Below are 11,202 nucleotides of genomic sequence, written 5' to 3' on the forward strand. Positions count from 1 at the left end.
GACCCCAACCCTCGTATAAAAAATGAGATAGATTGTTTCATTTATTTTCATTGATATCTTCTTCTAGTTCCACAATATATGAAGATATAGGCAATAACAGGTAAAAATTTTTATAAATTCCTAGAATTTCTAAATAAAAAAAGAAGTATTGGGCCAAAAAAGATACGATGTGTGTGCTGATGGGTTAATAAAATGACTCAATAGTTATTAGACGATTTTTTAAAATATTTTTTTACTGTCTTTGAATACAAAGTTTTACAAAGAACTGTGGAATCTTTAGCATAATATGGTGTCTTGCTCTTTAAAATAAAGACTCTTTTCTAGAAATTCCATTGAGTGATGGAACGATAAATATTCTATTAAATTATTTTTCTTGATTAGTAATAGTATGTTTATATCTGAATCTGTTGTTTATTTTGATAGTGTTTAACAATACTCTGTTCTTAGTGAACATGTATGTCATAATCAGGTTTAATGGGTTGCTCAATCTGTTATTTTTCATTTATATTTTAGTTACTTTATATCAATGCAATTATTCATTAATTTTTTTGTTGTTTACTGTTATTGTCGTTTTATATACATTTTTATGTGCAATGTGGTTCTTTCTGTGTACAAAGTTTTTGTGATTGTTATTGTATATTTTTCTACCAAGAATTTTAGTGAAGGCAGTTGTTTATATACTATTTTATTGTTAATTCATTGTAGAACATACTTTAAGAACTCGGTTATTTCTACTGTATTTTTCGAGGCTTATTAAAATGTTATGGATTAGTTTCTGTTGTTATTATTTATGAATATTACAAATACCATAGTTCACATCAAAATTTGGAAATGAGAGTTATATATCTACTTAAAAAATTATTTGCTTGTCTGTGAATTCAGATGAATCGGTTTCAATGACAGCAATAAAATTTGTCGTACTGATAAGGATTCAATGCATATCAAACACTGGTTTTTCAAATTAAATGCTGAAAATTTTTTATTTTGTATTTTACTTGATTTATCTCATATATTCCTAATTATCGGGGAAAAAATATCGATGTGCAGTTGAAAAGTATAATTAATTGCCATTGTAATGACTTTTTTATAAGTAGCATAACTTACTGAATTTTGTGAATTAAAAAAAAAATCTATTCTCCTAAAACATTTTAAGATACATAACTACAAAATTTTGAATTTTTGAAGGTAATATCTCGAATTTTTTGCTTTAATTTTAAACAAGGACGTTTGGAATAATTTATTTTCATTTGTTCTAATTATTCGATAGGCGGGTAGAATTGTTTTTTTTCACTGATTTGGCAACAAGCCAAATGAAAATTAAGGTAAAAAGAATCATGAAAATTATTTTTAAAGTAATAATTTAAATTACAATAACATCGCTTGCAGTAAATTTTTAATTTCTTTGTCTCTTTCTGTCGTTCGTTCTTTTTATTTTATTTAATATTTTTTTTTTTTACATTATTTGATCCGATATTTATCGTCTGCAGTTCTAAGGCTTCGTAATACAGAAGCTGTTAGTCTATTAAAATTACTGATCTGCAATATTTCTTGTATTTATTATTTTTAACATCTGTATATATTTCATATTTAAAATTCGGTTCTTTGATTTTGATAGATAATAGCAGACGATTCGATTTTTATTTTGTTACTAGAATGCGCTTGCGAATATCAATCATTGGTAGATGGAACTTCATTGCGAATAGGAAGAAAGGTATCAGCTATGAAACTTTATAGGAAAAATTACTATTTTGCTACGAATGTTAGAGGGCAAAGTGACATTAATAGAGGAGGAAAATGTTTTTCTTTTTCTTTTCTGCCATAATGTCGTATTGTTAAAAATTAAAGTTAGGATCATAGAAAGGAGTTCGAGCAATCAGTTCACTTTTTGTTTTGTTTTCTTTCTTTCGTTTCCCTCTTTTCGTCTAAATAACTGCTTACCTTGGCTGTGATCTTTTTACCGCTATTTCGTTTCAATGCATTGAGGGCGGAACATGAATTTGCTTATGTAAATTGAAAAACACCCGATTTTTTTTTTAATCATTTGTAACAGTTGGCCCTCAAACACAACAACTCCAACGCTAAACAAATAAAAGGATAGATTTGATGTACATTTGATATCTGGAATATAGATTCATATCAAATTTGGAGCCAAATCCACTAGGATTTAATTTATATCTCTACTTCGATATTTATGCAAATGCGATAATTAAAAAATACAGCCATTCAGATAAATGAAATTAGTTGTGTAATCTTGTTGTAGTAGATTACACAACTAAGTAGTATTGTGTAAAATTTTGTTTTGAACTGGTGGGGAAAAAGGCTTCAAAATCAAAAATTTGATTTTCTGATACTTGTGTATAAACCGCATACTAAGGATTAATCGCCACAGATGTGATAGATTCAATAAAATTGGTAGATTTTGGCCAAAGATCAATATTTTGTAAATATTGTTTGCCGGTGTCAGCAATAGATGAATTCCATTGTTTTATGTAAGAGAAGAAAGATAGCACCTTTATTAAGAAGTTTGTGATATTGGTTTGAAGAGACTTCTTCCGCTAGTTTTACTTTAAGTCTGTTATTAGCAATTTTACTCTTTAAAAACTTTTTTTTTTTTTTTTTTTTTACTCTAAGAAAAAAAAATTACAATCGTTTAAAAACTCGTCTGAAGATTCTGATGAATATCCTCGTTTCAAAAGTCTACGAGTTCAAAAAAATACATTTGTGGAAGTATGTTTATCGGTTATACGATAATTGAAAGTCGTATTTAGCTAGAGCGTTGAAATTCAGCATGCAATTATAAAACTAAATTTGTATGTTTTTATCGAAATTCGTAACGAGATCCACTGATGGAAATTCTGTCTATCTCTCTGTATGCGTGTGAGCATGATAAAACGAAATGCTTTGAATTTTAATATAAGAATTTATCAACAGAATTGTATATGTGTATTAAACTTTGGACCAAATCTGTTAAAGGAATAACCATTTATTGGTATGGACATAAGTTAGAGAATTCTATAATTCATCTGGATGCCATTTTGTGGAAAAAAAAAAAAAAAACTGTAGATCTGTGTCAGTTTTGGATTCAATCGTTGGAAAGTAAGTAGTTCAAATTGCAGCAAAAAATTATAAAAATTATGAAGTTCAAAACGTGCTATATGTGTGTTACTGCACCCGGACATCGCGAGTGGGTTCCAGTCTTGCGGACAGAAAAGATCTTCGAAGATTTGCTGTTTCCTTCTTTGTACCCTATTTCCACTATATATTCAGACGATGCAGAAGTAGATGAAAAAGACCAAGAATGAAAATGCTCGATTATTTAAGTGTGCAAAAAAATAGAGAAGAGTTGAGTTAAAATAGAGAAGAAAAAATAGAGAAGAGTTTAAATTAATGTTTTTTTTATCTACTTGCAGAGAGACTAAAATTGAGATTTTTTTCCTACTTGCCAAATTTCTAGAACATATAAATTCAGTAAATTTGAAACTATTAGAATAATATGAACATTTTATCAAGTATTATTGTTCCTTTATATTTTATTATAAATATTATATCAAATATTAGTATTAGGTCATGTTCCTTTATATTTTATTACGTCAATTTTTTTAAAAATATTAATAAACGCGGAATTTCTGCTTCACTAATATTGCGTGCAAGCCAATTGTCACACGATAAATAAAAAAGCACAATATATTTTCGCAAATTTAATAAAGGAAAAGATAAAAATAAATCTAAAATAAACCATTAACATGTTAAAAACATTGCTGAAACATAAAACTAAATTGGCCATATTATTGCAAAAGAGGTCTCATAATGTGCTTTACCAAGTGCCTAAATCCGCCAATGCGTACACCAAACTATAAGAGCCGAAACCTGTTTTGATAATAATAGTAGATAGTTGATCGCCAATTCCAACAAATGAATTTCCTTTAGTTGGCGAAAATATCAATCAATAGAAATTAACTCAACTTGTCTGAAACTCTTTGTCTTTACAGTAGACCCAAATGGATATATGAATCTAATTCATCAAAGGATAAAATTATGAAGGGGAGGGATTTTATCGAATACATTTCGCCAGCAAAGTGCTTTTGAGAATCGAACGAACGAACGCTCTGCGAGAAATTCGAGTTAATGTTTGATCAAAGGTTCTCATTCCTTTTGTCTTTGGGACGATTCCAAGATTGCTATTAAGGATTCTGTGTGAGTAAAGATTTATTGAAAATTTAATGCGTAGTCATCCTGACTTAAATGGATATCGATTGATTATCGGCGTAGGGTTTCTTAAAATATGAATTTTAGTTTCAAATACGGTGAAATGCCGGAATTTGGGGGAAAGGATTTTTACGTAAGCCATTAAATATGAGTTTCAGTTTCAAATATGGAAGAGTTTTGAGTCAAAGATTTTTGTTAGTGTGGAAATATTTTCAAATGCCGAAATTATGGTTTAGTTTAGTTATATTAGCGTCCCGTTTTAAAGCACTACACTAGTGTAGTGCTCCACTACACTAGTGCTATTTTGGGACGGACCTCGTCATTTTAAACCGCGGTTAGATGACGAGGACGACACTTGAGCTGGCACCCCCCTCTCCACAACACACCAGCGGGAGGATGTTTGGCCCCACGGATTTAACGTGCACCAGACTCCCTTACACGACGGTTCTTCCGTGGAATCGGGTCACGAACCTGAAAACCCTCTGGTTCCGAAGCCGGGACCTTCCCATCAGTCAAATATTTTCAAGTGGCGGAATTTTTGGGCGTTGAATTTTCGATGAATAAATATATTTAAGTGGTAAAATTTAAATATTTATAAATGATAGTTTTTCGGCCTATGGATTTTTGTACAATATATTCAAGTGTATATATTCAAGTACAATATATACAAATATATTCAAGTGGCGGAGTTTTGGATTATGGAATTTTTGATATATAAATATATTTAGGTATAATTTTTGATAATTAATATATTAAGTATATCTACATATTATATCACTTATAAATATTTATAAGTGATAGAATTTTTGCTCATGGATTTTTGTTAGTACACAAATATTTTCAAGTAACAGAGTTGGGTCATAAAGTTTGGTTCAGCATATTAAATTTTTTCAAGTAGTGGAATTTTTGGTTTGGATTTCTGTCAATCTCTATTAATAATAATGTGTATATAGGTGTGTGTGTTGGCACTGTACAGACAAAAACTTGGTACATATACAGTTTGGAGGCTGTATATGTACCAAGAGGGGAATGCCAGTTCAGGTGTCGTCCTCGACATCTGACCGCAGTTGAAAATTACGATGTCCGTCGCAAAATAGCCCTAGTGTTGCTTTAAAACGGGATGTTAATATAACTATACTAAACTAAATAAATTTGACATTTTCCCTTCATAGCTTGTAAAAATATCATAGCGAAAATTAATTTTTAAGGCATCTCAAAATTTAAAAAATTCACTTTTCAATTATACCAATTTAATAAAAGTTGGTATAATCCAATTTTTTTATAAATTAAAAAAATTATTTTGTTTCATTTTCTAGTATTTGAAGAATTTAATTTTTCAATATATTGAAATAATTCTTTCAATATATTGTTGTAATGTTGTTTATTGTTTAATTGGTAATATATATTGCATATTGTTAACAATATATATTAACAATAAAAATATAAAACATTTGGTAATAATATTGTATATTGTTTTATTATTGTAATAAAAATTAGATATATTGAAGAATTCAATATATTGAAACGGCGAAACCATCTTCATTGTTTAATCACATTTTGATTCGCGTGATTTTCTACTATTGTTGAAAGTTAAAGAAAGATTCTGTTATTTATCTGTGTAATTTACAGGACGAATTAAAAAGTAAAGTTACAATGCAACGAAAATTAGAATATGGAACTGGACATTTACATTTTTAATAGAGATAGGATGTCTAGGATTGATTTCCATTAGAAAGATTACTCAGTGAACAGAGCATGGGTAAGATAGTTAAATAACATTACTTTAATATCTTACAATTTGATGAAATCACGAACTTCTAAATTATTTAATCATATCTAAGAACATAAGGATTAAAGACATGTATAAAGGGTTTAAACTAAATTAGATATCTATACTTATATAAAGCTCAATGTGTGTGTGTGTATGTGTTGGCGCTCTGCAGGCCAGACTGTTTGACCTACAGCTACCAAATTTGGTATATGTATACTTTGGAGGTCGGAAATGTGCACCTGGGGTCCCTTTTTTTGAATTTCTAATTAGAATTTTAATTATTAATTAAACACTAATTTTCCCACCAAAAAAATCTTTTCATTTTCCCCACCGCCAAATGAGTAAGGCTTCAGTTTTTTCCCCACTAGGCTTAAGATTTTTCTTCCAATTATTTCAAACGATTCGTTTTATTTTCTTAGTGTTTGATGCATTTAAAATTAAACATTGTTAATGAATCGATCTGCTCATGATGAATCTCAGAAAATTTTGTTGGCAAATTCTTGAGATATTACATAAATAAAAAAAGATATTCTTTAGTGCCCATAAAGTTTAAACGCTTAGTCACTCTATTTTCAGTAATCGAATTATAAAAAAATGCTTTGTTTCAGTAAAAAATATTATTATATTAATTGCAGATTAATTCTTTCTACTTTAATTTAAAGTATAAATTCTACGGGAGCTAACAGAAAATGAGAGAAATACATATTACGTTATGATTGAAGGCCTTTATAATATTATAAATGAATTATATGACAATAAAAATTTGAAGTTTTAAAATATTTTTATGAAGAAGCTATTAAAGTAGGAATTGCATAAAATATTTCATTATTAAAATTTTAACGAACATTAAGATTGGCGAACCGGCTGGTCGCCAAAGGTGGGTAGTAATCAATATTTCTAGCGAACTAGCTGGTCACCAAAGTCGTCTTATTATTTAAATATTTTAAAGTTTTTTGTAAATTGTATGATACCAAAATCGTTATGCACGGAATGCAAAGTTTCGTTGGTCTGGAGCCATCAATATGGCACTCGGACACTTCTTGGGTAGTACATGTTCCCTAAGAAGGAATTTTTAAAAGTTTTAATTAAATTTTGGTTAATTAAAATGAATCGAAATTTTAAACTCTTTTCTTGATAACTTTGGAGCATTTTGTTGAACAAAAGAATTTTTACATCGCTTTAAAATTTCAAATATATTAGCTTTTCAATGATGTTAGTTTTATTTTTTGGGAATTTTAATTTCGATTTTAATATATTTTTAAAGATTAATTTCAAACATAATTTCTTTAAAAAAGTTTTATTTTTGCAATAAAAAAACAATCTTTGTTTCATTAAAATTTTTAATACAGTTAACATTTAAAAAAAAAAAAACATTCTTTCTGTAGGTTTTTATTCAAAGAACAGAATTTTCCATTTTGCTTTAATAAGGTTGACTAGTGGCCTTTATAGAAAAGTTGGTTAGCCGAAATAATTTTGTGAAAATAATTTCAAATAAATCTTTTATTCGTAACGATAACGTTGTTCGTAATGATAACCCCTGAAATTTTTTTTTTAAATTTCATATTTTTATAGGTATTAATCACTCTGTTTTAGAAATTATACACCTGTTCTGTTCATCGTGCCAGAATCGTTCATCGTTTGTCCAGTTTTGTTTATCATAACGTGTTCTTGAAATATGTAAGATTAAATAGTGAAATTATTGAGCTGAGAGATTTTTTTTTGTGTAATATTCAAAATCTCTCATAATTTTTGTAATATTTTAAGAGAATTTCTGTTACTAACGTATCAGAGTTAGTGCAGATAAGGAGGAACAACTCAGAGAGCGATAATGTGTTTTGGTGCATCAATTATCTTTTTAAAAATAAGCACAATAGTATTTAAAAATAAACAAAAAAGAAAAACTTTCATTATTATTTATTTTATTTATTTTTGAATATAATCTTATTTGTAATTCATCAAAAATTAAAAAAAAAAAATCAAAAATTTTGGTAAAATCGTTTGGTAAAATAAACCTATTCAGCTTCTACCAGTCGTTAAGGAGAAAGTATAGCACTTTTCCATTAGCCGGGCGCAAGCGAAAAATCGCCAAATAATGTAGAATTCCGCCAAATTTCTTACGCCAAATTCGCGTTTGGTCGTGACTGTTCACAATCCGTTAGCCGGGCGCAAGTGAAAAATCGCCAAATAATGTAGAATTACGCCAAATTCGCGTTTGGTTCACAATTGGCGACATTTGCGCCCGACTAAACGGAAAAGTATCGAAAGTATTTGCTAGCGCTCCGCAGTTCGGACTGTTTGACTCAGAGGTACCAAACAAACAAACAAAAAATCGTTATTTTGACAAATCTCAATGTTTCAAATTTCCTTGGGTCCGAAAAATACGCTTTTGCCCTTTTGTCTGTCTGTGAATACGTTTACTCAAGAATGCTGAGCTAGACCCGGGATATTTTTATGGTCTTCATATGAAATTTGTAAATTTTTATCATATCATATTATCTGTTGCACACTAATTCGTCAAGGCCAAACGTCCTCCCGCTGGTGTGGTGTGGAGAGGGGAGGGGTGCCAGCTCAGGTGCCGTCCTCGTCATCTGACCGAGACTGAAAATTACGAGGTTCGTCTCAAAATAACCCTAGTGTTCTTTACAACGGGATGTTAATATAACTAAACTAAACTAAACTAAATCGTTCTGTACTTTCACAAGCATATAGACATGATAATTAAAAAAAGCAATGATAAATATATGAAATTTGGTATGTTATCTTATTACTACAGTTGTAATTTTGTGTTAAATTCTTGGCTACAATTGATTGGAAAAAGTACATCCTAAATAGAAATTCAATTTTCTGGTTATTCTGTGTTAATCGCATTTCACTGATTGATGGCCTTCCCCCTCTTCCCTCCAAAAACAGAAAAACATCGCTCGCTATTATAATCTTTCGGCATTATTAATGTTATATTGTTCGTCACTGCTTTAAAGCTAATAATACATAAGCACATTTATTAGAAAATATACGAGAAAGTTTCAGGAAAACCACTCACTTTTGATCCTTTTAAATAACTCGAATAGTTTTATATTTCGAGATGGTCAAGTTTGAAATATTCGTTTCAAAAATATCCCAGTCCCTGTTGAAATAAGTTGAAGTGAACGATTTTCGTTTTTATGGGGCATGTGTATAAAATCATATGTAATAATTTTATAGCTTTTAAAGGTAAGCATTAAGTAATAAAATTTTTTTCGAAGTGATTGTTATTTTATTTCAATCAAAATTCTTTACAATAAATATCAAGTGGAAAATTAATGTTTCATGAAAGACCAACCTTTATTTTCAAGAAAATCAAATGCAATTGTTTTAGGCCTGACAATTTTTCAAAAAATTTATTTCAGTGGTTCATAGATTTTTTTTATTGTTAAAAAAGGGAATTAATATTATTTCAAGAAAACTAATCATATATTTGCTTCATACTTTTATGGTAAAAACATTTAAAAGAAACATCAAATTTTGCAAGCAGAAAATTGTTTCTTCCTTAATAAAATCGGACTTTTGTAGGGCGAATTCTTTAACTAACGGAAAGAAAAATTAATATAAACGGCGCAATCAACATAAAGACAAAAAAAAAAAAAAAAAAAAAAAAGGAAGAAGAAGAAGAAGATAAAAAATTTTTTTCATATTCCATATCTTTTGACAAAAGAAAATTTCTAAGCACCTAGACTGCCTGAAGCACAAAACGCAGATAATAAACATGTCAGAGAACGTTAGTTTTGATGATGTTACTTCAAGATCGATTAACTAGTATTAGTAAAAACCTTAAAAAATAAAAATAAATAAATAAATGACAATGTTTTAAGAATTATTTATGAAAGAACTAGAGAATTTATCGCTCATACAATCAATTTTCTATAATAGCTAAGTGATTCGAATAGATTTTGAAAGCATAATTAAAATGTAGTTTTCACACTTAAATTATTGATAATTTGTGTTTTTTTAGCGTTTCATTAAAAAGTTTCATGTGCATATGAAAAGGTATTTTTTTTTTCTTGTGACAATGGATGTAAGTTATCAATTTCAATATGAAGTGCTTGTTTTAATAAATTTATCGAAGGGATATAAAAATTAAAACAAAAGAAAAAAATTAGTTAGTTGGAGAAATTAATTTTTTTCTGGATTAAAAAAAAGCTGTAATTATCAAATTCTTGGTGGTAATTATAAATTCTGTTAATCTAGTAATTTATTAAATTTTTAAAATTTAATTTATGCATGATATGCGACGTTTTTTATTGTTTTAAAAAATCGGAACCAATTTTATAGTATTATCAAATCTTTCGCTTATAGGTATTAATAAACATGGGATAAAAAATTGTTGTTTTGGATACATTATGTGAAGAAAGACTCTTTAATTTTTCATACCCCCATTTTGCTTTCTTTATGAGAAATGGGAGTATTGCAATCGTCAAAAGACTCGAACTCAAGATTGTGACAAATCTCCATATTCCAGATTTTTCTTATGGCCGCGGTGGCCTGGTGGTAAGGTCTCGGCTTCGGAACCGGAGGGTTTCAGGTTCGTGACCCGATTCCACCGAAGAACCGTCGTGTAAGAGGGTCGGTTGCACGTTAAATCCGTCATGACCAAACGTCCTCCCGCTGGTGTGGTGTGGAGAGGGGGGTGCCAGCTCAGTTGTCGTCCTCGTCATCTGATCGCGGTTCAAAATTACGAGGTCCGTCCCAAAATAGCCCTAGTGTTGCTGCTAACAGGACGTTAATATAACCAAACCAAACCAATCCAGATTTTCCTTAATCCAAAAAACTTATTTTGGAATTATATTCGACTGTCTTTCTGTGTATCTGTGAACACGATGACTCGAAACGTTTTGAGACAGGCGGAAGAAATTTAATATGAAACAAGTTCTTGCACCAAACTTATAGATTGTCTATGAACTTATTAATTCCAAAAGTGAATGATATAAATCAATGACATTCTTTTACCCGAAGTACACAGAACATACATTTTTAGAAAATAATTATTTTATTTTTGAAAGTGAGATAAAGACAAAAGAAATTTGCTCACAATCTTGCTGAGATAAAGATTATAGTAAAATACATTTAACAGAAACTTGCGCAGCTTCTTTAATTTTCCACAGCAAATCAATTTTTCCATTATGTTGCCAGTAAATATTTCTGTTTTTTCCTTTTTATTGAATTAGTTTTTCTTCGAATTATTACTTAGG

The sequence above is a fragment of the Argiope bruennichi genome, chromosome 10, assembly GCF_947563725.1.
Source record: "Argiope bruennichi chromosome 10, qqArgBrue1.1, whole genome shotgun sequence".
In the NCBI taxonomy this organism is placed as follows: domain Eukaryota; kingdom Metazoa; phylum Arthropoda; class Arachnida; order Araneae; family Araneidae; genus Argiope; species Argiope bruennichi.